At 49.6% G+C, this 25,866-nt stretch overlaps 1 protein-coding gene across 5 annotated transcripts in view; it reads right to left on the bottom strand.

The window, feature by feature from the left end:
* Positions 1–25,866, bottom strand: part of SS18 (SS18 subunit of BAF chromatin remodeling complex) — a 363,861-nt gene that overhangs the window by 160,064 nt on the left and 177,931 nt on the right. The gene's annotated exons all lie outside the window — the stretch shown is intronic.

Below are 25,866 nucleotides of genomic sequence, written 5' to 3'. Positions count from 1 at the left end.
TACAAATAAACAAATCGCCTGTCTTTTGATGAACATGGAGCAGTGCACACCTTCACTTTCTTTTTAGCAGTTTCCGTGCTTGACACTTAATTATCTTGAACTCTGTCCAGAGCCTTCAAATTTAAAACAATGGCATCTATGGGAGTTTCCAATGCATTACAGGAGAAAGGGAACGCAAAATTGTTAGACCTTTGTTTAATAAAAAGAGACTTGATGTCCTGAGATTTACAGTGGTGGTTGGTAGTAGACCCCACAGCACAGAAATGGACTAGCATGCGTCAAATAATATGTTTTCTGTGAACTGAGCGTGAAAGGTTTGATAAGGTGGGAGAGAAGATATGTCACTGAATCATTCAGCAAAATAATGAATGATAAAAAGTATTAGAAGTGACAGCTTGAGAACCAACAGAACTGATTGCAGACTTGGACAATGATCACCAGGTCTTGCCCCAACTATTCTTCACACAACATTTATCAGCAAGTCTGATTTGTCCGGTTCCATTCAGGTTTCACACGCAGTTCAACAAAGTTGATCCACACACCCACTACTTTACAATATCTACTCCCATCTTCTTTATTACCCAAGATTGATCAATACTTCCTCCTGGATCATTACTATACTAGTGGAACACAGCTATAGTGGTTTCTTGTGGTCAAAAACAAGTGAAATCAGTTTAAAATGGTGCCTTAAAAAGATTACCAAACTGAATGGCTAGCATTTTTTATAATACCGAAATTCACTGTATTCTGCTACCTGGATGATATTCGAGTTTCCCCCCCATAGTATCCTGTTACCAATTTATTCCTCATTATCACTTCTGGCTGGACAATCTAACACAGAACTGATTACAGAGGCGAGGGCCAGTGGTTCATCCTCCAAAGTGAATACATGGAACAATATATGCGGCAAAATCAGTACACATTGAAAGCTGCTTAACTATAATACTTGTTCTCTCCCAGAAGAATCTTCATTATAGTCCTACATTTTTAATCGCCTCAACCACGTGTAGCATCCCAGACCACTTAAAATAAACACATTAAAAACATACTTTCAGTAACGATCTTTCTGGTGGATACTCTATCCACCAGTAGACTCCTCCCTCGTTGAATATCCACAGGAGCTGTACTGGATGAGGAAACTACAGACATACCTCTTATGCAACCGTAGGGGGTGCAGGCCCCAACTCTGTGATGGAAACAACTCATCATGACGCCACTGGAGCCATAAAGCATACTTCGATTCTTCACCTGTTAAATAGATTCCCCATCCTTCGCCCAGGTGAGGGGTCTGATGGATGGCCAAAGACGGAATTCCTGTAGCAATGAATGTGCAGAACCAAGGGAACACCCATGGCAAGTGCTAAAGTGGAAATCATCGCCATTGCGGAATGGGCCCGTATTCCCTTTGACAGTTCCTTCTTGCCAGGGCATAGCACAAATTGATGTAAATAATGATGAATAAGGATATTGACCTCTTTTGTACTGCTTTGCCTTTCTTGCTACCCATGCACCCCACAAACAGTTGACGATCAGATCTAAATCTCTCTGCTGTGGTCCATGTAGACTGGCGTTCTGGGGTCCAATCGGTATAGCTTCTCCTCTTCCTTGGTAGACTGGGGTGCCAGATAGAAAGAAGACAATGTAATGGTTTTCCCCAAATGGAAAGGTGTCACTGACTTGGGGAGGAAAGCAGCTTTGGTTTTGAGGACCAACCTGTCCGGGAGAAGCACGCGCAGGGTCGACGGACTCTCAGATCTTGTAACTCACTGATGTGCCTTGCCAAAGTAATGGCCAAGAGAAAAACAGCTTCCTATGTTAATTTTAATTGCTTACCATCAAGAAACTCAAAAAAAGGTGCTCATCAAAAATGTTAACACCAGATTCAGGGTCCATTAAGGCAAGACAAAGGGAGTAAGAGAAAGGATGTTTATCAGTCCCTTCAGCTAGCAAGAGCGCAAAAAAGGAGGACTTTGGATAGATGAGCCTTCAAGATATCCACGTTCAGCTTCAGACACAAAGCAACACATCAGTTCTATTTCCAGAGTAAACAGCCTTAGTGGAGGAAAGACTCACAGAGATCTTGTTGACCAACTCCAGTGACAGCTGGCAAGGGTGTTCCTGCTCAATCTCCAGATATGTAGGTGGAGACTCTGGAAATTGTGGCTCCTACTGAGAGAGGAGGTATGACCACAGAGGAAGACATGGGTGTACAAGGAGTGGTGGATAAGGTCTTCGGAGCCAGTCTGAGGTGATGAGATGATGATGGCCAAGTCCTGGTGAATCTTCCTTAGAAACTAAGGAATAAAGGGTAGAGCAGGGAACAAGTAGTGAAGTGAAAACACATCCTCTCTCAAAGATCATTGCAGCGATTTCTGAAGGGCATAGCACTGTTGACAATTGGCATTTTTGCGAGTGGTAAAAAAGTCCACCTGAGGGGTGCCCCACAGGGCAAAGACGTACTGTACAACCACTGGATTGAAGCAGAACTCATGGTCTAATGGGCAAGATGATGCAGGCTCAGGCTGTCAGCTCTGGTGTGCTAGTGTCCCACCGTCAGATCCTTAGCTCTTTTCAACAAAAAGGACTCCCACTCCTCCTTTTTAGGTCACGCCTGAGCCAGCGCATGCGCTGGTCTGGCGAGACATTTAGGAGTGGAGTTTTAAAAGTGCTGCCACAGGCTTTTGCTGGCCTACTGCTTGCATTCACGCGAGCGCGCAGCCGCCATCTAGCTTTCTGTAATGGCTCATTAAGCCTTACAGCCGTAAATCCCCTCCCCTACCCCCTTCCTTCTCCCACTCCCTCCTCGTCAGCGCGAGCTTGTTATTTTCCCCATAGAGATCCTGTTTGATTTTACAAGAAAGGCTGTTCAGGTCCGGGTTTCTGGCACCACCGCGGTTGTTTGTTTTTTGATCATATTTTGAGACGATCGCCATTGCTACAAGCTATTTCCTTTTTATCCTCCCAGGTATAGACGGGAAGGGCTGGTCTGGTTTTGTAAAATCAACAGGACCTACGTGATGAAAATAAGAATTAAAAAAACGCAAAATATTACAATACCTATTGAGTACTCGGGTATTGCAGCTTACGATGTGATTTGTTCTATATTTTAGGTACATAGAAAGGATTCCAGTTACTCACAAACAACTGAATTTCCTCCACATCAGTACAAAGCACAAAAAGCGATGCAGTAGATGAGCCGAGAGGGTGCAAAATGTTAAGCCTTGTTTGTGTAGGTTATGGGGCCGATTAAGTCGCTGCTGTTTTTAGACCATATTTAAAAGGAACATCCATTTAAGAGGAAAACAATTCCTGTTTCCTCATCACGAACAGTCGGATGCAATAAAGTTTCCAGAATGTCTCTTTGGTTAATGGTGCACGATGAACAACATTCACTGGATGCCCCTTAAAGCCATTTCTGACCAATCCTGTTAGATTCCCTAACTGTCTTTAAAGGGGCCAGTGAGTGAATGACGTCACAACAAGTCTTAAAACCCAAGCAGACGTCATCAAACAACGTAGCATTCTAGAATGGTCATTGCTAGTGACGCAGGACTAGGGAAAAGACGTTTTTCCTATTCAGTGGATGGCATTTTTAACTTCATCCTGCCACTCATAAGCCAAAGGCCAGCTTTGCATCCTGGCACTCAGCCGGTACCATTCGGATAAGATACAAGGCGGTTGTACCGCTCATTCCTATGGACACGTAAGATTCCCCACAAACCACCGCTTCTCTCCTTTTTCTACCTTAGATGTGTCCCCTTTGTAAGTGCTGAGAGGCAACATAAGTACAAGGAGTCTGTTCCCTATTGGTGGGCGAACCAAGGTATGCTAAGCCTGGCTCGGCCAAAGCAGTGGACCATGCTCGGCTCTGAGGCCCAGTTGGAAGGACTGAAGACTTGCCCTCCTCGGCTTCCACACACACCTCAATCTCCCCTCATCGGAGTTAAGTGGGCTGTTTAAACCAAGAAACTCAACTTTCTATCAAGTTTTGGTTCAAGTCTCACTCCAGCCACGGTCCTTTGGGTCTGGGGAGGTCACGTGGCGCAACACCCCCCCACTGTACCACAGACTGCCATGGTAACCATCAAGAAACGCATAGGAAGGGTTGATTAGACTTGCACGCTGTGTGGCGTGTTACCATTCAAAGGTAGGATGTTAACCAACAACGACCACTGGCCACACAGTGTCATCGCCGCACCTCAGAATCGGTACTAAAGACCACCTCCTAAGATAAGTGTGACTGCCACAAACCTCGAAGTCAAAATGGGAGAACCACTGGACTATACCACTGCAAATCTGTTACCGATTCCAGTACTGGGCTTTCATTTAACAAACAGTGCATTCTGGGAATTGTAGTCTTGGTCCATCACCAACTAACACACATGAAAACACGCACAAAACCTCAGGTTGGGAAATATAGGTCTTGTTAACTTGGAATCATCGGATAATGTCCGGCAATCTCAACTATTTTCTTCATACATAACATACTGGAGCTTTGCGAATCTGTCGTTTTGCTAGTGCCAACCAGTGGTCGAAGTGGGGGGGGGGGGAACGGCAGGGCACGGCGTGCCCCTACTTCTTCAATTCCAGCGATTCCGTTCCCCTACTTTTTTATTTTGAAAATGCGTCCCGGGACGCAAGAAATCGGCATGGCCTATAAAGCTCGGCGTTCCTGGCGTTCGAGGACGGGCAGCAGAGAAGTAACAGGACTCTGACTTTTTCTTCTTACCCAGAGAAGAAAAATACAGTGTCCGCTTCTGCTCTGTAGCTTCAGCTGCCTTCCCCCCTCCCCCCAACTCTTTCCCTCTCTTTCTGTCTAGCAGTTCTTCTCTTACTGAAAACCGTGATTTCAAGACGGGGTTTTCACTCTCTTTCCTCTCCTTTCTCTTATTTCCTCCCCTGTGAAATGCATCCAAAAATGAAAATAATTTTTGCTGGAAATGTCGTATTTTAATTCCAAAGTGCAGCATCTGGAATAAAAGGTTAAAAATAGGAAAAATAACAAAGTAAAGTATGAAGACAGACTGGTAGCCAGAGGGCAAAGAAAAGATTTCGGGGGGTGGGGGGGCTTAATCTTTAAGCAATAGGCAGAGTGGAGCTGCAGGGGCTCTTAGAAGGGGTGAAACAACAGCAAGGCCTCATTAACATGCGAATGGTCTTTAAAAGACCTGTGAAGTGCTTGGGTGCGGCTGACTGGGTGCCCGGGAAGCTGTCTCATCCCGGGCTGCCACACACGAAGTGTGGGTTAACCTTCAAGGTTTGTCCACCACAATCCATATTGAAGTTCACCTCCAGTCTTGCAGACAGGCCTATGAAGCAGCACACCCTAGAGCGACAGTGACTCTGTCACTGAGGTCACAGGACACTTGAGAAGGGCCAGCTCTAGGGCAGTGCAACCGGTGTGACCGCACCGGGTGCTGACTTTGGGTGAAGGCATTATGTTTGCAAGTATATTAAGGTTTTAAAAGTTCTTTCTGCCTTCTTCCTGGCCTCCAGCAATTTTTGGCAACAATAAAAATGTCATGATGACTCTGGTGTTTAATGTTCTTCCTAGAGAGAGATCATTTTGTCTAGTGGAAGTTCTGATTCATGGAAAGGTAGCTCAGAGGGTTAATGTGCCTGCTGCAAAGAACATGTACCATACAGATTGTGAGAAGTTGGCCTGGTATATGCTATCCACTAGTTATAGTGGGCACCTTGTACCAGTCCAAACAACCCTTATTGATGATAGGTTTAAAGACAACCTTTATTGAAAGCTATCCTAGTGGTAGCTATGGAGAGCAGCCTTCAGGCTAAGTCTTGAAGGAGTGTAAAGCAGCTTGGTTTACCAGATTATAACCTCTTGAATTACTAAATGAAAGGAGATCCACACAAGGTATATATAAAATATATGTATTTATTTCTAAACACTCACTACTAATCTCTTTATGAGATTAGAGTCCAAGATGCACAATAATAAAGTTCTAAAACGACAGTAAATAGCACAATATACAATGGGCCCTAGGGGCGGACCAAACCATATATTAAGAAAGTGGTACAAGAACCACGACTTCACTAGACCGTGCCTAAAGCACGTAGAATCGCTGGGACCCCAAGGAACCACCCAAGGTAGTGACACAGGAGACCCACAGGGGACGTGTGCAGTGTGAGAACACAGGCGCGAGCCCCGTACTATTTTATGGGAAAGTCACGGTTGGAATTTTAGAAGTTAAGGACACTTATGAGAGGACTTTGAGAAAACCCCTTTAGACTTAGGGGGTTCTAGGGCCAGCACCCACGGGAGCACCGGAGTACTTGAGTTACTTCACCCAGGGAGCCGGGTGCAAAGGTGTCAAATGGTGTCGGGGATCGTCGTTGATTTCAATGGCGATCTACTGCAAAGTGCTGCTGCCGGGAAGGAGAAAAGTGTCCGGTGTGATCCAAGCCTGGATTGAAGATCAGAAGAACCTGAAAGCAGAGGGTACAGAGTCTGGGTCACTTGCCAGTGACCAGGGGCATGGTAGACGAAAACACACCGATGTTGGGTGATTCAAGTGCGAAGAGGTGAAGCTTGACTCTGCAGCCACGAGGACCAGGAGGCGTCGACGACAACCAGATGCTGGATTTGAGCTGTCCCACAAAGGATGTTGAGTGCTGGGGTGTCGGTCCTCGTATTGAACACAACAAGCCTTGGCAACAGCAACTCACGCAGAAAGACAAAAGATGCTTTGGTGCGGACCAGCAAGGGCCTGGGGACTCCCCAAGCAATGGAGAGTCAGGACACGTCTGGAGCAATCAGGTAAGCCTAATTAGAGGTAAAGTTGCCTTCACAGGGACCCACCAGTCAGAGGACTAGGGATCGCGAACGGACCTCGAGAGAAAACACAAAGGGCCAGCTCACGGAACACTCGTGGAGTGTAGGCGGGCAATCTTCAGTGCAAATGCTGCTCGGGGTAAGGGCTATAGGTAATCCAAAGCTTAGCTGCAGGAGTTGTTGGAAAGCTGATGCTTCAGCAAAGTGACGTGGTGTCCAGGGGTTCGATTTGCACGGTCGCCACGAGGGATACTGGCATCAGACTAGCTGTGGGCACTGTTCTACCTCTAAGACCACGGAAACCCACCTCCTGTGTTGCAAAATTCTTCGAAGTCTGGCGGGAGCTTCGGAGCTGCAAACCGGTCAGATCGGTCTTTGGTGCCTGCCTTGCAGGGGCGTAACTCCTTTACTCCAAGGGAGATTCTTTACTTATCTAGTTCAATGTAGATCGTCGAAGTTCCAGGATTCAGTATCAGAGTTTCGTCCAGGTGTAATTTAAAGTCCTGTAGCCAGGGGTTCCTTTCTTATACCCAAGGAAGGGGTGGGACAAACTCTAGGGACCCACCTATGGGAGGGTCAGGAAAGAGGGGTGGCTACACCCATTTCCTTTGTCCAGTTTCGCGCCAGAGCAGGGGCTGGTAGCCCCTGCAACCGGTTTGAGCTGGACTATGCACAGGGACACCAAATGTGCCCCCAGTGCTGAACTTCAAAGCACTCTTGGAGTGCACCCACCCAGCCCCAATACACTAAAGCCTTTCTGAGAGGTGGTGACACCTCCCTGTGACAGGAAACCTATTGTCCAGGCCTCCCCTGCCGGAGTTTCGTCCAGCAACAGGAGGGCAGACTCGTGTCTGTGGCTGGCAGCATCCATTTTGTGATGCCAGGACTCCGTTAGCTGGTACCGGGTATACCGGTGCGGTCATGTCTCTCCCTCTAGAAGGGTGGGATCATACTCCCACACCAGTTACTTGTGTGGGGGGTATGATTCCAAAGTGTTTGACACCAAATACAACATGTTTATGTGCAGCCATTCCAAAGTTAGCATTTACCGTTTGGTTATAATGCACTTAAGAGTGTATGGTTTTGCAGCATCACAAACAACCCCAGAATAAAGGTTCTGAAGGCTGCTGAGGGGCTCTGCCATGCATGGGCACCCTCTCACATAAAACCCAGCACCCTGCCTTCAGGATTGGTAAGGCCTGCCATAGGGGTGACTGATAGGTTTATATGTGCAGTAATATGGAGAGATATAGTGAACCTATATCTCAGTAAGGGGTGCATGCACCACCTTACCCAGGCTGCAGTAGCAGACCTGTGGTGTCATTTTGGAAGGCTTCCCAGGGGTGACAAAATACATGCTGCAGCCCCTGGTAGGCATCTGGGGTACCTATGCCCTTGGTACATAGTATACCATATACTAGGGACTTATAAGGGTGCCCCAGAATCCAATCTGGAGTGTACCTATAGTACTTGTAATCAATTTAAGGGAGAAAGCTGATAGGCTGGGGTCCTGAATAGCAGGATCCCAGCCAGACCAAGTCGAAAACCAGCAAAACACCAGGAAAAAAGTGGGGGCAACCATGTAGTCAGATTCCACCTTCCTACACAGATCACAAAGTGCACATAATGTAAATAGGTCAGTGAGCTACTGCTTTTGTCAGAGAGATCCTTTTGTTACTTCAGTTTATAAGTTAAAATCCTAACATAGAACAGTGAGCTATTAACTTTCATCTAAGATCTGCATACAAACAGCAAGGTATAGATTAGAGCGTTATGTTTTTTTCCCCCCCCCCAGTCTTTGACTATCCTAATGTTGCAAAAAGTGTTCTTTTGGACAGAAATCAATTCTGATTATTAAAGAGAATCCCCAACCATGGTATTATGTTTTAAAATTCTGAATGTGTTTCTCCAGACCAATCACTATTAAACTATACCGCCTAGTAGTATGGTTGTCATGTGACTCCTACACCTTCTAGTCCTTAGTCTTACGTAACATTTTCTATACAGTGATTTACACACATATTGATTGTCTCCGAGTAATGTGTGTGATGTAAAGTGCTCTGACACCCTACACTGGTATGAGGGCACTGTTAAAGGGTGGTAGTGAGGGAATCCATGGCAGAGGTGGTCATTGGGGGGTACTAACAAACATTAATGCAGAGGGCACCACTAGTGCTAAGACCGGCCCTGCCCTTGAGGCCAGTCTGCCTCAACCATAGTTAGCTCCATTGGCCTTGTTTCAGAAGTAGTAGCTGCAGCTCACCAGGAATTGGCAATGCAGAATTTGGCACGCACACCAAACTAAGTTTGCAAACTTCACAGTCTCTCTGCTTCATTCACAAGCACTTTTAACATGTGCTGCTTGCTGTGGGGTCACTGGAATTAAATATACAGCAAAGGAGGACAAAATTATGCCACAGTGTTGACTAAATTATGCATTTAAAAAAAGGCTGCAGCGTAATGCAGTATATTTTCTGATATTTTATTATTTTGACGTGTACACATGCTAACGGTCTTTGGAAAGATTTTGCCTTATTAGCACCAGTGTAACATACAAATGCAACAGTGAGAAAGATGATCAGTCAACCTTTGCAATAAGCCATCCACTCCGCAGCAAAACAAGTCACATTTTTTGTTAACTGTTGATACATTTGAGCTATAAACAATTTGTTAGTTTAAATGGTCAGATCATGCAGCAGATCTTGCATTAGGAGGCAAATATGGCAGAGCCAGAGTTATATAGAAAACATTTGCAAACTAGGATATTTTGCCATTCATGTTTAAACTGCTGTTGTGGAAAAAGGGAGAAGTGCTGATGATAAACACCATGGCTCTGCGAAAAACTGCTTGTGCTTCCACATTTTATCGTATTTGTGACATTCTGTGATTAGAAGCATATCCCACTTTGTGAATGTGTTTTAATGTCAATAACTCATTATAACCTTATATAATCATGTGTATCCATTGGTTGATTAAACTGGGCAGTGAAATGCCAAACAAATACTAAAAATTGGGATATTTGCGCATTCTGGCTACACCTCTGGCTCCGCCCACTGAGCCAATCCTTGGGTTATTCCCGCCCTCTGATTCTCCGCCCACAGTTCCCCTACTTTTTTTCCCCCACTTCGACCACTGGCCCCAACATAAATGCAAGCTGCCATTAACGGACTGCAATGGGACAACTATGAAGGGACGAGCTACATGGGGCAACAGGTGGACCTGCGATTCTGAATAGGTGCCCGTCTGTGCACGTATGTAGTACCCATCTCTGTGCACGTATGTAGAAGATCGTCCAGAATGGCTTGCAGTGTGTTATTTTTGGTTTTTACCATTAAAATGCACTAAAACTCACGATTACAGTTAACACAAAGTAAAATACTAGATGCATTTTGCACCAAAGATCTCTCTGCACACTTAAGTTTAGGTAATAGCAACACCCATTTACAGCGCTTAGAAGCAGCACATTGCTGTATTTCGTGGTGCTTTTACCCTTGCATACTTCTTCGCCTTCTGCGGCTCTTCTTCTCCCCTTTGCTCTCTCGCTCGCCCCCTCCTTCCTCCAGGGGCTCATACTTGTCCGAGAGGGGGGCAAGGTGCACCTTTTTGGCGCAGCGCTTCTTCTTGCCTTTCCGTCCATCCATCTTCGAACCTTCTTGGCTCCGGGGGTCCTGCTAAGTGCTCCGGGCGGGGGTCGAGGTGGCGGCGCCCACCTCCACATTTTCTGGGGCTCGTCCCCCTGTCGCTCCCTCTCGGTTCGCGCTGTCAGGGTCTGTGTGTGTGATCAGCTGTGCGCTGCGGGACCTTTACTCTGCCCTGCCCGGGCCCGGGTAGGGCTGATGGGAGCGAGCCTGACACCTGGCCGCGGTAGGCGGGACTGCAGGGGGAGGAAATCCAGAAAAGCTCACTGCAAAAGTCAACAAACACACCACAAGCACCGACTTCAAACACACACGCGGCTCTGGGCAGACAGGACTACATGGTTCTGTGCCTCCCACCCGCTGATGCACTGTCTGCTTCTGGGGTACAGGCTGGCTTATTTTTTCTCAGCAGGTACCCCCCCCCCCACCTCTCCACACACACACACACACTTTTTTTTATTTTTATTGTAAACAACTAACAGTTGGTAAACAGTGTCCTTCCGCGCTTCCCGTTGGAAGAAGCTCCCAGACGTGGTAGGTTGAGGGGATCAAAAGACGCAAACTACTTTTGACTCAATATAATTTGTTCCTGTCTGGGAGCAGCACTAGACGGGTGAGCCCCAGGTTCTTTCCACAGCTACACGCACAGTCCTTCAGGTGCTTTGTGATGGGGAGAAGTGTTGACAACTTGCGTGTAGTAAAGGTACCATGGCCCTAACGCAAGCAAGGAAAATGCCCTCCGTAACCCTGGCTGGGTAGAACAAGCATTGAAAATTCAACAGGTCTCGCCTTTGGTTAAGTTAAAGCCATTTGCTTTGCTAATGGTATTGTATAGCAAAGCACATGGCTTTAACTTAATAAAAGGCGAGACCTATTTCATTTTTTTTTTTTTTTTTTTTTTGAAACCGTTTATTACATGTTAAAAAGTTACAAGTATGGGCCTACAACCATCCGGCCGGCCGCTAGAGTGGCAGAAGCACATGACATACCTACAGTAAGAGTCTCTTGGCGGTGCAGATCGGTAAATCAGGAGATATCAATAGCGCAGGCCACATAACTCCAAGCCCACAATACGGTTTCCTTTTTTCAAAACAAAACAACACAAAAAACCACACCCGCAAGGCAACCCGCCATCCAAAGTGACGGCACGTGCTCCTTAAGTGGGGGATCCCAACCAGCAGCCAAACTCTGAAGAGGGGAATGGGAATAGATCAGGGACAGGGGAACCACACGCCCGTGGCTGGGGGAGGGGGTCGGCTAGGGGGACGGAGCTGGTGAGGCAGCCGGTAGCAGTGGCGGCTCACAAATACCCCCGCGATAGGCGTTCCAGGGGCCCCAGATTTTCACCCACGCCCCAGGCTTACCCCTCGCCACATACACTACCTTTTCACGAAACATACACCAATCCATATGTTCTTTCCAGGCCAACACCGCTGGGGGCCACTGGGATCCCCACAATTGAGCAATGTCGCGCTTAGCTATCATGTATCCCAGAGTCACCCACCGCGTCTGCGGGACCGAATAGTCATTTGGTTCCCACACATTCAGCAAGCATCTCCTCGCTTCAGGCAACAGCGCAACACGCGTCACCACACGCAGGACCTCATGCACACCACGCCAGAATCGCTCCACCCGTGGGCATTCCCACAGAATATGCATGAAAGTTGCCAAGGCACCACAGCCACGCTTACACAATCCGTCACCAACAAAGCCCATACGTAGAAGCCTTGGCCCCGTCACGTAAACCCGGTGGAGGATCTTAAGCTGGACGAAGCGAAGGCGAGCCGGGATGGCCACCTCCTTCGGAGAGGCCACCGCGGAAATCCAGTCCTCGTCGTCCAGTTCCAGCCCGTCGGCAACCCAGGCCTCGCGGAGACTAGTCAGCAGGCACGATCTGTCGTTGATCAGTTTTTTATATATAAGGGAGATCGTGCTGTCTGGGACATGGCCATCCAGCACTCTGTCCTCCAGGGGGGAAGACTCCGGAATGGACGCGACGTCAGGGAAGACGGAGCCCAGCGCGTGGCGGACTTGCAAGTACCGAAAGTACTCACTGCCCTGCAGCTGAAATTCCGTCCGCAGCGTCTCAAAAGTTTTGAATCCACCCCTTGTCCAGAGGTCTCCCACTGTGCTGATTCCGATCGTGTCCCACTTCTCGAAGCCCTTCGATGTCCACAGGGAGCCCAACCTCTCAGACGCATATAGCGGTGTCGCCCGGGTCAAACGGTCCTTCCACCCCATCGCTGCATTAGCCGCGTGCCAGACACGCACCATGACACGCGTCGGTCCCGTCAGACGGGAGTCGGGCGCGCCAGAGTAGAGCGCTCGATTGTAGTCGCCACCGGGCAGGAGCATCTTGTCCATTTCAAATGCCGGGTTCAGGGCGGGCCCGTAAAGGCCATGATTAATCGCAGCTAGCTGGGAGGCCCAGTAATACCGTTTAATGTCCGGGAGGGCAACCCCCCCATCGTACCACGGGAGCGTCAATTTAGCCAGAGCAATACGCGGCCTCCCGTCCCAGAACAGGCGCCGCTGCAGGCTCTCCACCTCACGGAAGTAGCGCGCCGGAACCAAGTCCATAGTGTTCTGAAGCGCATACAGAAAGCGCGGCAAGGACATCATCTTAAACAAGGCCGCTCGGCCAAGCGGCGAAAGCGGAAGACGCCGCCAACGCGCAACGTCCTCCCGCAAGCGCTGGAGGGGGGGTAGCAAGTTCCGCTCGTAGCGGGCCTCCGGGTCTAGAGTAATATATATACCCAGGTACCGGAACCCCTGGGAGGCAATCTGGATCGGGCAGTCCCGTGGTAGGGCCGGAGCCTCCCCGGAGAGCACATACACGCAGGATTTCGCCCAGTTGATGACAAGGCCTGAGTTACGACCGAAGGAGCGCAAAACATCAACCAGGACAATCAGCGAGTTACGCGGGGAGGCGAGATACAAAAGGATATCATCGGCGTAGAGGGACACGCGGTCCTCGTGCTCGGGGGTCCAGCGGAGACCACGGATAGAGGGGTGCCACCGCAGCCACTCCGCCAAGGGCTCCAAGGCCAATGCAAACAGGAGCGGTGACAAGGGGCAACCCTGACGCGTGCCCCGCCCCAGCGCGAAGGGGGCCGAAACTCGCCCATTCACCACCACCTGCGCCAATGGGCCCGAATACAACAATTTGACCCAGCTAATGAATCCCGGTCCAAATCCAAATTTCGCCAGCATCGCCCAGATGTATGGCCATTCAAGCGTGTCAAACGCCATGGTGGCGTCTAAGGACGCCAAGATGGCCGGCTCCCGCACAAACGGGACACGCGCGAGCACCCCATGCAAGCGTCGCAGATTAAGAGCCGTGTTGCGATGGGGTATAAAGCCAGATTGGTCTTGGTGGACCAAATCGCCCACCACGCCAACCAGCCGGTTGGCCAGTACCTTGGCGAGGATTTTGGGCTCCGCGTTCAAGAGCGAGATAGGCCTATAGGATGTAACCCGCTCACGGGGTCTCCCCTCCTTGTGGATCACCACGATTGTGGCCAGACGCTGGTCCGGCGGGAGGGAACCCCGCGAGTGGGCCGCCAGGAACATGGCGCGCAGGTGGGGCGCCAGTACATCCGGTCGCAGCTTGTAAAGCTCGATGGGGATACCATTGAGGCTCATGGCCTTGCCGGATGCGACCGAGCGAATAGCCAGGGCAATTTCGTCCGAGGTGGGAGGAGCGTCCAGCAAATCCCTGTCCTCCACCGTAAGGGAGGGCAGCGCGATGTCCCGAAGCAGGGCATGGGAATCTTCCTCCGAGCAGGGAGAAACCGGGGAGTACACCTCGCGGAAGTAATCCGCGAAGCAGGAGACAATGGCTTCCGGCTCGGTGACAGGCACACCATCCATCCCCTCAATCAAAGGAACCACACGACTCGCTCTCTCCCTCTTGTCCAACCACGCAATCAATTTACCAGCCTTATCACCCACATCATACAGTCGCCCCTGTTGCTCTCTACTGAGGCCCCTGGCCGCCTCCGTGACGAGGGCCCTATAGGCCGCCTGCTTGAGGTGCAGAACATGCAACTTGGCGTCTGTTACCCCGCTCCCCAGGTCACCCTCTAGTTCCGCAATTTCGGCCTCCACCCGGGTTACCTCCTCCCGCTCGCGCCTCCGGGCATGGGAGATAAAGGAGAGGGCCTCCCCTCTGAGAACTACCTTAAAAGCCTCCCACAGGGAGATGGCCGAAGGGACAGACCCCACATTCTCATCAAAGTATCTCTGTAAGGATTTGATCAAGTCGGCACGAATAGTGGGGTCACGCAAGTACCAAGCATTGATTGGAGCCACCCTGCCCTGCCCCCTAGGGAAGACATCGAAATGTAACAGTACTGGGGAGTGATCTGAAATGCCCCGCGCCAGATGGCACACCTCTCCCACCCTCCCAGCATAGGCCGCCGGGACAAGGATGTAATCAAGCCGCGAGAGGCTACCATGGGCACCCGAGTGGAAGGTGTATTGCCGCTGTGCGGGATGCTTTAGTCGCCAGCAATCCACCAGGCCCAGAGTATCTAAAAGGCCGGACAGCCAGGCCTGTGCCCGGGGGAGGTCCCTAGGGGGATGGCGATCCATAGACCCAGAAACTACCGCATTAAAGTCCCCCCCAACCACCAGCAGGCCACCCGGGAGGTCCAGGAGGAGGCGCCCCAAGTCCGCAAATGTAGTAGATTGTAACCCAGGCGGGACGTACACTGATATAAAAACAAACACTCTACCCTCCATTCTACCCACCAGAACAGTGTAGCGTCCCCTCTCATCATGGCGCACCTCATCAATCTCCAACGGGAGCGAGTTCTTAATCATGATACCCACCCCCCGCGAGCCCGAGGTGAAGCCCGAGTGGGCCACCAAACGATAGCCTCGCCGATTCATGGCATGAAAGGAGTTGCCTATAAGGTGTGTCTCCTGCAGGAAGATAACATCTGGTGAGATACGTTTCAGGTACTGCAGGACCACACCACGCTTAATCCTGTCCCCCAGGCCGTTAACATTCCATGACAACACAGTCAAATCCCTACCCCCCATCATACGTAGAAGCAATCAGTCGTCCCCCACAGAGCATCTCGAGAGCAACAATACAGTAAAGGGCTTGCCTTGCGGTGCAAACAAACAACACACCCCCCCCACCCCCCCATCCCAACAGAACTCCCCCCTCCCTGCACCCCTGCATGAGCCCAAACAGCCCCCCCAAAGTGCAGTGTGCCTGTCGCCCCATAGATGAAAAACTAAATAGTCCCCCAGAGGAGGAGGGAAGCCCCCAACAGACCCCACACGACCTCCATCGGAGGGGAACATAAACGATCAGTAAATGGTAAAGGAATGTTGTCCAGAGCAAGGCCTTCAGTTCTGATCCGGCGGGCCCTCCCCGCCAACCACACCCCCCCCACCCCCTCGGCCCCGATCTCCAGGCAGAGTGTCCAACCAGTCCCCAGCCGCCTCGGGTCGGTCAAAAAAGTGCGTGCGCCCATCCACCTCCACCCTCAGCTTAGCTGGAAAAAGCATTGAGTACTTAAGGTTCAGGTCCCGTAGGCGACGTTTAACTCCGAGAAAACTCAATCTCTGTTTTTGGACCGCCGGAGTAAAGTCTGGGTAGAAATGCACATCCATGTTATCAAGCTTGACCGGTCCCTGTTGCCTGGAGGTCTGCAGGATAGCGTCTCTGTCCCGAAAATTAAAAATCCGGGCAATGAGAGGCCGCGGCGGGGCACCGGCCTTAGGTCTGCCCCCAGGGACCCGGTGAGCACGTTCCACCGCAAAAAGCTTACTCAGCCCCCGGGGCTGGAGATGGGTAAGGATCAATTCTTCCACAAAAAGATCTGCCGCCTCCGCCTCTCGTCCCTCCGGCACTCCCACAATGCGAACGTTATTCCTCCGGGCCCGACCCTCGGAATCCTCCAGTCGCCGGTCCATCAGGGCGCTCGCCTGGCCAAGCCGGCGCACCTCCTTTTGGAGGGCCACCACGTCCGTCGTGAGGCTCGTTGTGGTGTGGGCCAGGGAATCGACCCGGTCGTTGGTTTTGGACAAGTCAGCCCTCACAAGGCTAACATCCACCAGGACCGAGTCTATCTTTTGCGCTAGGGTGTCGAAGCGCTGGTCCACCGAGGCCTTCATCTCTGCGATGGCGCCCATGACGTCCCGGAGGGTCAGATCCACCGGTTGAGCAGATGCCTCCGTCGGGCCCGCCGGGGATGTGCGCGATGTCTCTGGAGATCCCTTCTGGAGGGTGTAGCGGTCCATACTGTTGGATTGAGGCGCCGGGCCGCGGCGGGTCGTCTTCACCTTCGCCATCTTGTTTGGTGGACATGCCTGCTCTCCCACCGTCGTGCCAATCTCCTCGAAAGGGCCGATAAACCAGTTCACGGGTTCCGGGGGGGGGGGGGGGGAGGGCGACCACTGGGCCGCAGGACGACTCACGGCCGGCGGGTCAGCCGGGCACCTGGACAAGGCCACACCACCGCACCCCGCTCCGCAACCCTACCTCGCTTGAGGGCAAGGAGAGCGCAAAAGCGAAAGTGAAAGCACGGGATACGCGAGTCGCCCAGCCCTGCCCGCCGCTGTTGTTCGCTTTGTCCCCGGATCGCCCCACTACTCCAATCCGGGGGGCCAGCGCGGAGAAGGCCGCAACCTTCAATCGGTGCTCCCACCGGTGTCCGGGGTCCGATTCGAAAAGGAAAAACGGATGGCGCCTCAGCTCGGGTTCACCGATGCAGTCCCCTCAACAAGGACAGGATATAGCCAGGATTAATTCAGGAGGTCGTGGTGGTCCTCGGGAGCCTCGCACCTACGCGGCCATCTTGGTTGCGCGCTAGGCTCCTCCCCCTATTTCATTTTTAATGCTTGTTGATGTAGCACTTCATATTGCCTGTCAATGTCAGAACAGACTGACTGCAAAGGGAAAGAGGGGTAGGCTTTGAGCGGGAGTCTAATCCCCTCTGTTTGAGCAGGTTGATATGCAGCACCTACTCCCTTGAGGCAGAGGCCTCTAATCTCCAGTTCCTTCGGAAGAGCACCTAGCAGGGATCCTGAAATGCTTCATAAGAATAAAGGGTGCATCAGGAGTTAGTCCTCAAGTGTGTGGAAATAGATATGATTTTGAGCCACCAAAACGTGTGTTGATATTCTAGGTATGTCCATTGGTCATGTCCAATACTCATGAATGTTATGTATAAACGTATTGGTAAGGATCACTCGTCGACCAAAGGCTATTTTTATTTTGACAATGGTGGTATGCTTGCCAGCTGTGGAGAGGTTTGTGGAATGTGCTTTAGATTGTTAAATAATAGGTTGCAATTAGCAAATCAATGTATGAATTTTGTAATTAATTTTGCTAAAATTAATGGATTTTGTGTCTGAAAAAATACATTTTGTATGTACAATAAAAACATTTTATCTGTAGTTTGGTATTTTCACAAACTGCAATAGCATACAAAGTTGAATCAATAATATGGACTAAAGGGTTTATTGTAACGGTAAGGTGTCCGATATCTCAGTTACCTGCCCGTTCTAAAGTAACTGTGAGGTAACGTTTTGGCGAATTGGTTTGGGCCCTCATGTGCTGGCATGCTTAAGTGACAGCAGAGGCAGGGAGTCAGTTATCTAGCAGGTGGAGAACCATCAGGCCTGGAATACATGCAGCCTCCTGAAATATAAAAAAACATATCCCAAATGTTTCAGAACCTTTAAGGTCAAGGGAAAGCTTGTACAGATGTTTTGTCGAGTACTGCTTGTAGTGACAAAAGTACTGCAGCCAGGAAGAGTATCTTGAATTTCTCCTTGCATGGGTAAAGGTTCAAGAATTGGAGGTCTAGGATCAGGCAATGGTCACGTTCTTGGGAACCAGGAAGTACAGTGAAGCCCCCTGTACTAGTTCCTGCTCGGATACAAACTACACTGCTCCTTTCTGTTGCATGGCACCACCTCTTGCTACAGTGTCCTATGATTGAAGGGACTGAATGGGAGATGTGAGGAGGAGCCTGCTGAAATGGTAGGGCACACCACCCCTTCCAACAACCAGTAGAACTAATTGGTCCAATATTATGGCCTTCTAGACCTATAGAAAGGAGAACACCAGACCTCCACATGCTCCTTTTCTAGGCGGCGCGGGTGAGGGGGGCTGCTGGCCCTGGTGACCTTCGCCTCTGCACCGACAACAGGTAGTTGATTGTACCAGCTGAGAAGGCTGAAGTGGACGAAAGGAAAAGCCTTTGGAGAACTACAGAAACTTTCTAAATGTCTGTAGTATCGGGCCGGAAACAGTAGTGTAAATGGAAACTTGTTCCATGTCTTAATTGGTTTCTAAGCTAGCGGAAAGATATAGGGAACAGCTTTTAACAGCAGTAATTTAGTTTTGGAATGATTCATTCTATAACATGAAACCTTAGAGATTTGTTTGACCAAGATTATCTTGTGTGAGACCGAGTGCTACATCGTCATCCTGTAGGATGATCTTTTGTCTCTCCTGGGTGGCAGCTCCACACCTGGGACTTAAGGAGCATCCTCGAAGTTAAGTACTCTTTAAAAAGAGAAAGCAAAAGAGGGAATGATATCACTGCTTCGTACCTCTACTAACAAAGACTATTCTTCTTTACTGTTGTTAATGATTTTTTAACCAAAAGATTTTCAGTGTAGTCATGCAATGGCCCCGGTGAACTGTGATCGGATAATCATCGCATGCCTAACATTCAATAAGAATTCCCAATTCATGAGATCAAAAGTCTTTTTGGAACCTAAAAACAAAAAGACTTTCCCTTTCCTCGCCAAAGTTCTGGGGTGCCAGTAATGAAGCTGCCGTTTCCAAACCCTGCACGCTCCTAATAAATCAATGCCATCAATTCACTAGGATTTTCATTCATATTTTCTAGTCTAATATTGAGGCTGTCTCAGTAAAAGTCTCAACTGGCTGTATTTTTATGTCTTCTGCTTTTTGTTTTTATTAAACAGCTCTTGATACATGTCTAACTTTCAAATCTGATCCCACAGTTTCAGTACTGAGACGCCAAAACATCAAAGAAAGCTTTATAACAAATGGACGTTAAACTTGCCCAGACCGACTGCTTTACCATTCTGTAAACCCTGTATCGCTCTATCAAACCTGATTTTAGTTGTAAGGGATTGAAGGAAAATTGCATCCTCAGTCCTAACTTTTTTAAGTACTAGATCCTTAAAAAAATGACTGGATTAGCTACCTATCAGGGTTGAGAGTTGCTGTGTATAGCTCTAGTGTATAGCTCGAAAATAATTGGGTAAATATTGAGCAGAGGTGCTGGCAACATGGAAGGCAGTTTTGAAAGTCAGCAACCTGAGGGGACAGTTATGAAGAGGCTTGAAGGGAGCACACAAGAGAAAAGTAAGAACCAGATTTAAGTCTCATTAGGACATTACGAAAGAAGAGGGAGGGAACAGATGAGAAAGGCTCTTAAATTATCTGCTGACAAAAGGAGACCTGAATAAAGAAGGCTGATCTGGCCACCAAAGAAAAGCAGAGATAGCCGCAAGATATGCTTTAAGAGTGCCCAAGGTAGATCCCTGCCGGGCCAAAGAAAGAATGTAGAAAAGGAACTCGGAAAAAGGAGCAGAAAGGGGGGTGTCAACAGCCTTTGCTGTGCGCCATGCAACAAATTTGTTCCATCTACAGGCACAGACCGTTTTAGTGGAGGGATGCCTGACTGCCAAGATCACATCACATCTTCGGCCAGAAGGTCGAAAGTTGTCAACTGCCGCCACTCAATCTTCAAGCAAGGAGGAGGAGACTGGACAGGTTAGGATGGAGGACCCTACCCTGCTGCTGCGACAGAACATTCTCCCGGAGGGGCAGCCTGATCAGAGGATCCATGCTCCTATCCAGAAGATCGGGATACCAAACTCTCCGTGCCCAATCCGGAGTCACAAGAATGACTTGTGCCCAGTCGCTCCTGATCTTCTTGAGCACTCTGGGCAGAAGTGGTACAGTAAGAAAGGCGAACAGAAGGCCGAAGCTCCACTCGTGATGAAGAGTCACAGATTGAGTGCTGCCTTGAAAACTCCAACGGGCAATATTGCTGACGTTGCGCACTCTTAGGACGCAAACAGATCTAACCAAGGCTCTCCCCACAGTTGAAGTGACATTGCGCCACCTCCAGATGGAGACATCTTTCGTGACTGAGTAGATACGGATGGCTGATTTTGTCCGCCCTGGCATCCAGGGGACCCACTAGGTGTTGAACCACCAGGTTATGTCTCTTGACAAAGGGTCCACGACCCCACCCCGCCCCGTTTGTTGCAGTACCACACGGCGGTGGTGTTGTCGGTGAACACCTGCACCACTTAACCCTTGAGAAAGGGAAGGAATGCTTTCAGTGCCAGTCTGATCGCCCAGAGCTCCAAAAGGTTGATATGGAGACAAGATTCCACTGGTGTCCAGAGGCCTCGGATCTCCGCCTCTCCCAGGTGGCGCCACAATCCCAGAAGCGACGCATCGGTCACCATCGTTAGATCTGGTTGAGGAAAGGAGAGGGATCTGCCTCTGATCCAATCTTGGTTTGTTAGCAACTACTGCAGTTGGTGCGCAGTTCCCTCCGAGATCTGGACATTGTCAGAAAGATTCCCCTGATGCTGCGCCCACTGGACCTTCAGGTCCCACTGCAGAGCCAGCATATGCCATCTGAGATGATCGACCAGCAGGATGCAGGAGGCCATGAGGCCCAGCAGCCTCAGAGTCATTCTCACCGAAATCCGGGATAGAGGCTGAAACATCGGTATCATAACCAGAATATCCCGAACTCGCTGCTTGGGAGAATAGGCCTGGAACCGCACTGTATCCAAAACCGCCAGAAGGGAGCATCTGAGAGGGAATCAGGTGCGACTTCGGCACGTTGATAGTGAACCCCGGCGGAGGCAGGATGTCCGCCGTATTCTGGAGGAGGGAGACGACAGCCTGGGGCAAGGCTGCCTTCAACAGCCAGTCAGCAAGATAGAGAAATACTGGAAACCCTGATCTGCGCAGATGAGCTGCGACCACCGTCATCACCTTCGTGAACACCCGAGGGGCACTGTTTAAGGCCAACAGAGAACAAGGTGAACTGAAAATGCTCGTGGCCCACTGTGGACGCAGGTAACGTCGTGGGCTGGCAGAAAAAATGGGGATATGTAAGTGGGCCTGGAACATCAGGCTAGGAAGATTTGGATACGGTGGCAGATGGGGAGAAGGGTGGAATGGCCCGCCCTCTAGGTCCCTGGCCCGCAAGGACGCTGGGTCCCACGTCTGCGGCCATGCAGAGACTGGACAGCTTGTGTGTACCGGTGGCTGGGAAGGACAGATGTGGCTGGGTGCCCCTACCCTAGCCACAAAAGAGCCGAAAAGCAGATTTAAGTAGATGGGCGGACAGCTGTGAGGCGCAAAGATCTGGCCGTAGCCCGAAAATCCTTGAAGCGCTTAAACACCGAGTCTGCCTTGTTGCCAAAAAGGTGAGTGCCATCAAAGGGCATGTCAATCAAAGAAGACTGTTAGGCACCACACCTGGTTGAGGACTTCTGATTTCTCGGGGGATGTCCAGTTATAGACATGGCAATCGTTTTTCCCAGCCAGTCAGTGGTATGCAGTCCACATCTTAATGGTGAATTTGGTTGTGTCTCTCCAGTCTGCAACTGCTTGAGAGGCACCGAGGCAGCACCATCGTGACTGTATCAAAGATAGTATGACAGTATCGGCCCAAGAGGCATGTAATATTCACCAACAGCAACGCCAAGCTGGAGAAAGAGAGCATCTTCTTACCAAGGTGGTCCAGCTTCTTGGATTCCCTATCTGGGTGGAGCAAAAAGGAATGCGCATTTTGAGGAGGACGCATGGACTACCAAGCTCTCAAGAGAAGGGTGTTGGGTCCGGAACACTGGTGTGCCCAGAGCTGTGTGGTGGCAGCAGGCAGTCTTCCTATCCACCCTGTGCAGGGCTTGGACCAAGTGCCCAGAAGGACGTCCGTGAGGGCTTCATTGAAAGGCAAAAGGGATTCAGAAGAAGCAGCTGCTGGCTGAAGCACCTCTGTCAGGAGGTTTGTCCTGACTGCCACTATAGGCTCGAGGCAGAGGACCTCAGCTGCCCTTCTCACCACCACAGCGTAGGACGCTCCCTCCTCCACAGCCACAGTAGGGGGAGAACGCAAGCCATTGTCAGGGGAAGTGTCCAGACCACTGGCATCACCCGGGTCCATTTGCCAGTCCAGTTCCTCAAGCTGGTCAGCTAAAGGGTCCAACTGCCCTTCCCAGTCCCCTGCCTCACCTTCTGGCCCAAAAGGAAAACCAGGAATGAATACAGGGACAAAAGTCCCATCCGGCGTCGGAATCAACATCGGTCCGGCCTAGTGTCCACTTAGGGGATGAGAATGGGGTCGATCCCGACCAGGGACATGGTCAACGCCGGGAACGTCGGCACCAGGATCGCCGTCGGGGAAGGCCAAGTGAGATCGACCAGCATCAATCCAGATACAGGCCTGGATCCACGGGGACCCTCTGAAACCAGGGTTGAAGCTGCCGGCGTCGAAGTCCTAAGAACCCAGACCGACTCCATGGGGCCCGAAGGGACACCGGCAGAGCTGGGCTGCCCAAAGACGATGTACAGGGCCTCAAAATTTCTGAATTTGGGCAGGAGAGGCTCACACTTTCGGAAAGACATGGCGGTTCGGAGCAGTCTCCAAAGTAGGTGCCTGAGACAGAGCCTTTGAGCGACGACGCCCGGGATCCAGCGTCATATCGGCCAACCGATGGGGAGAAGTTGAAAAACGCCTGTGCTTCTTCGACTTCTTCTTGTGTTTTCCTGACTTAACCCAAGACCAGTGATATTTCGGGAAAAGCATACGTAAACTTACCCAACCAGTCTATTAATAGGGCATTACCCAGAGAAAGGTGGTGTGGGTGCCCGAATATGCAGTTTTGGTATTTTGTGTTTTCTGGTGTTGTAAACCGGCTAATGCTGGTGTACCCCATTCTTGGAACCCTTTTTTAAGTCTCGCTGAGCCCAGCGCATGCGCTGGCTCGGAGAGACATTTTGGAGGTGAGTTTTCAAAGTGCTGCTGGCTGGCCTAGCGCTTGCGTTCACGCGCGAACCACTAGCCTTCAGCAGCACTTTAAAAACTCGTGCTTTAGCGCGTCATCGCGATCACTTTCGCTTTCAGAGCGATCGCGATGACTTTCGCTTTTTAGGCCGCGCTGCGTTACTTTTACTGCCGCACGACCAATGCTTGTTTACTTTGCATCGCATGCAGCCAGTCCCTGCCACTATCTTCTTGACCACTGTGCAGGGGCAGTGCCAAGAACAACTGACACTGCATGTGGATAATTGGTAGTTTGGCCCGGCTGGACCGCATGCATAGTTCACTTGACATTGAACTGTACAAAAAAAAAAAGATACGTGGCACAGAAACCCATCGCAGGTGGCACGTTTCCCAATTCTGTAACTGTACTCCGCGGTCGGGAGCCAGGGCGTGCTCACCGCCCCTAATCACAGCCACCACACACAGTATGACATTACAAGGGCTTATGCTTATTTCAAGCGCCAATGTCGTCTCGAATAGAAAGCAAGAGAGATGGGATGGCAAACATAAAAGGAGAGAATTTAATGACAACATCACTTCCCAATAAAACAGTGCAGGCAACACCAAGCACATCCCTTTGTTGTTGCTCTCAGGGTAATGAGAACAGCAGTTTCAGTACCTCATTTCCTGTCACCTTTATCAAGCCAATTACATCCATGTTTATACGGGAAACTTTAAGGGAAAAGCGGTCGACATTTCTCAGCAGAAAGCTTTTACTATTTCTCACAGCCCTTTCATCCCAAATTACCCAGTAGCCAGGGTAAACTTGCGTGGAGTTTTCACATGAATTCGCTCAAAGACTTCCTCCCTCCTCCTGCAGCCCTAGGCCGCGAGGAATTTTTCCAGCACACAATCACAAATTAAGAAAAAAATTAATGGAAAATCATGCTTAGTCCTCCATTGACCCGGGAGGAAATCGTACTTTCAGCACAGAGTGTGTATCTTTCATTTTATCTCTCCATAGATGGATATCTGTCTGTGTGTTTCGACATGTTGCTCTGTTTCAGTATTTATGTGTTTACAGTGCAAGGTCTCTCTTGGGATGGTGGATTCCAAACTAGGCCCTAGGCATGAATAAGTCTAGTGTCTTGAGTTCGGGAAATGAATGATATGGTATCTTTCTGAACGCCCGTGCTGTTTCCTGCTGTATTCGTGTGTAAAATGTTTTCTTGCTAATATACTGGGTGCTCCAAAGGAGGCAATTGACTGGTGGTGTTGACAGGGCTGATTGCCTTTGGGGCTTCTCTTCTCATCTTTTCTAATAAACACATGTTTATATTTCGGAGGCGACTTTGTCACATCAAGATATCCTCATGTACACCTAGAAGAAGATCCTCCTGGTTCTTTCACCAGTATTTGTCACTTATGTTTCAAGCCTTTTCTGTCTGGCCATGCTGGTAATTGGCTTTGGCCACTTTTTGTGGCTGCTATGCGTTGAAGTGGTGTAGTTGCTTCTAAACCCGAACAAGTCCGTGGGTAGGTTTTTATCCAGATGTGTGGTGTGCTCATTTTAGTCTTGTCTCGCACAGTATCTGTGTTTTTCATCTTCCTTGCATGTGGGCATGATCTTGGCTTTGTGCTGAGGTCCATATGAGTCAGTGTTGGTGTTTGCTTGTTTTGTTATGTTGCTGTTCATTGGTATTACTGTGCAAGCGTGTGCCTATGCGGATCGTTATCAGTCTGCATGGTTTTATAACTGGCCTGTTGAGTTTCTTAATATGTGGTTATCTTTCTCTGGTTGTGTTTGCATGCTTGTAGTGTTCAGGTGCATTCCCAACTGTGTGCTTGTCAATGTGTCCCTCTTTTGATTAATTTGTGCAGGTGTGTGTTTGTGCCTGTTTGTGGTTGTGCTTTTAAGTTTGAGCTGTTCTGCTGTTTTCTTTCTTCCCGCATCTTGTGTGTGGTTGTATGTCTCTGTGTGTTGTCTACATTTGTGGTAATTTCTCATTTGATCTGTGTTTGTGTGTATGTATTTTTCCGTTTGCTAGGTTGTATGCCTGTATGTTTTTTCCTTGTGTCTCTCTCCAGTGTTATCTTTAGCGGTGTACCTTTGTGCATGTGACTCTGATAAGGCAATAGTGCAGGACTTTGCCTGTATATATTTGTCAGTGTAGGCTTTTGTTCGTCAGTGTATATGGTTCTACAGCTATCTTTGCATGTTCGTGCAAGCAGCCATGTCTGTACACTCAAGCCAGTGAATCTTTAGAAGATACTATCTCTAGAGAGCCATTGTAGAAGACGGGTCACTTTATCAAGTATCTATGCTTTGCTTTGGATGATTGTTACTTGTTTTATATGTGTGTAGATGTTGCATCTATGTGGACTTGCTCTATGTATGTCTCTGAATTTG

The sequence above is a fragment of the Triturus cristatus genome, chromosome 5_1 (genome assembly GCF_964204655.1).
Source record: "Triturus cristatus chromosome 5_1, aTriCri1.1, whole genome shotgun sequence".
In the NCBI taxonomy this organism is placed as follows: domain Eukaryota; kingdom Metazoa; phylum Chordata; class Amphibia; order Caudata; family Salamandridae; genus Triturus; species Triturus cristatus.
The sequence above is the reverse complement of the archived record's forward strand: the minus strand, read 5'-3'. Positions and strand labels throughout refer to the sequence as shown.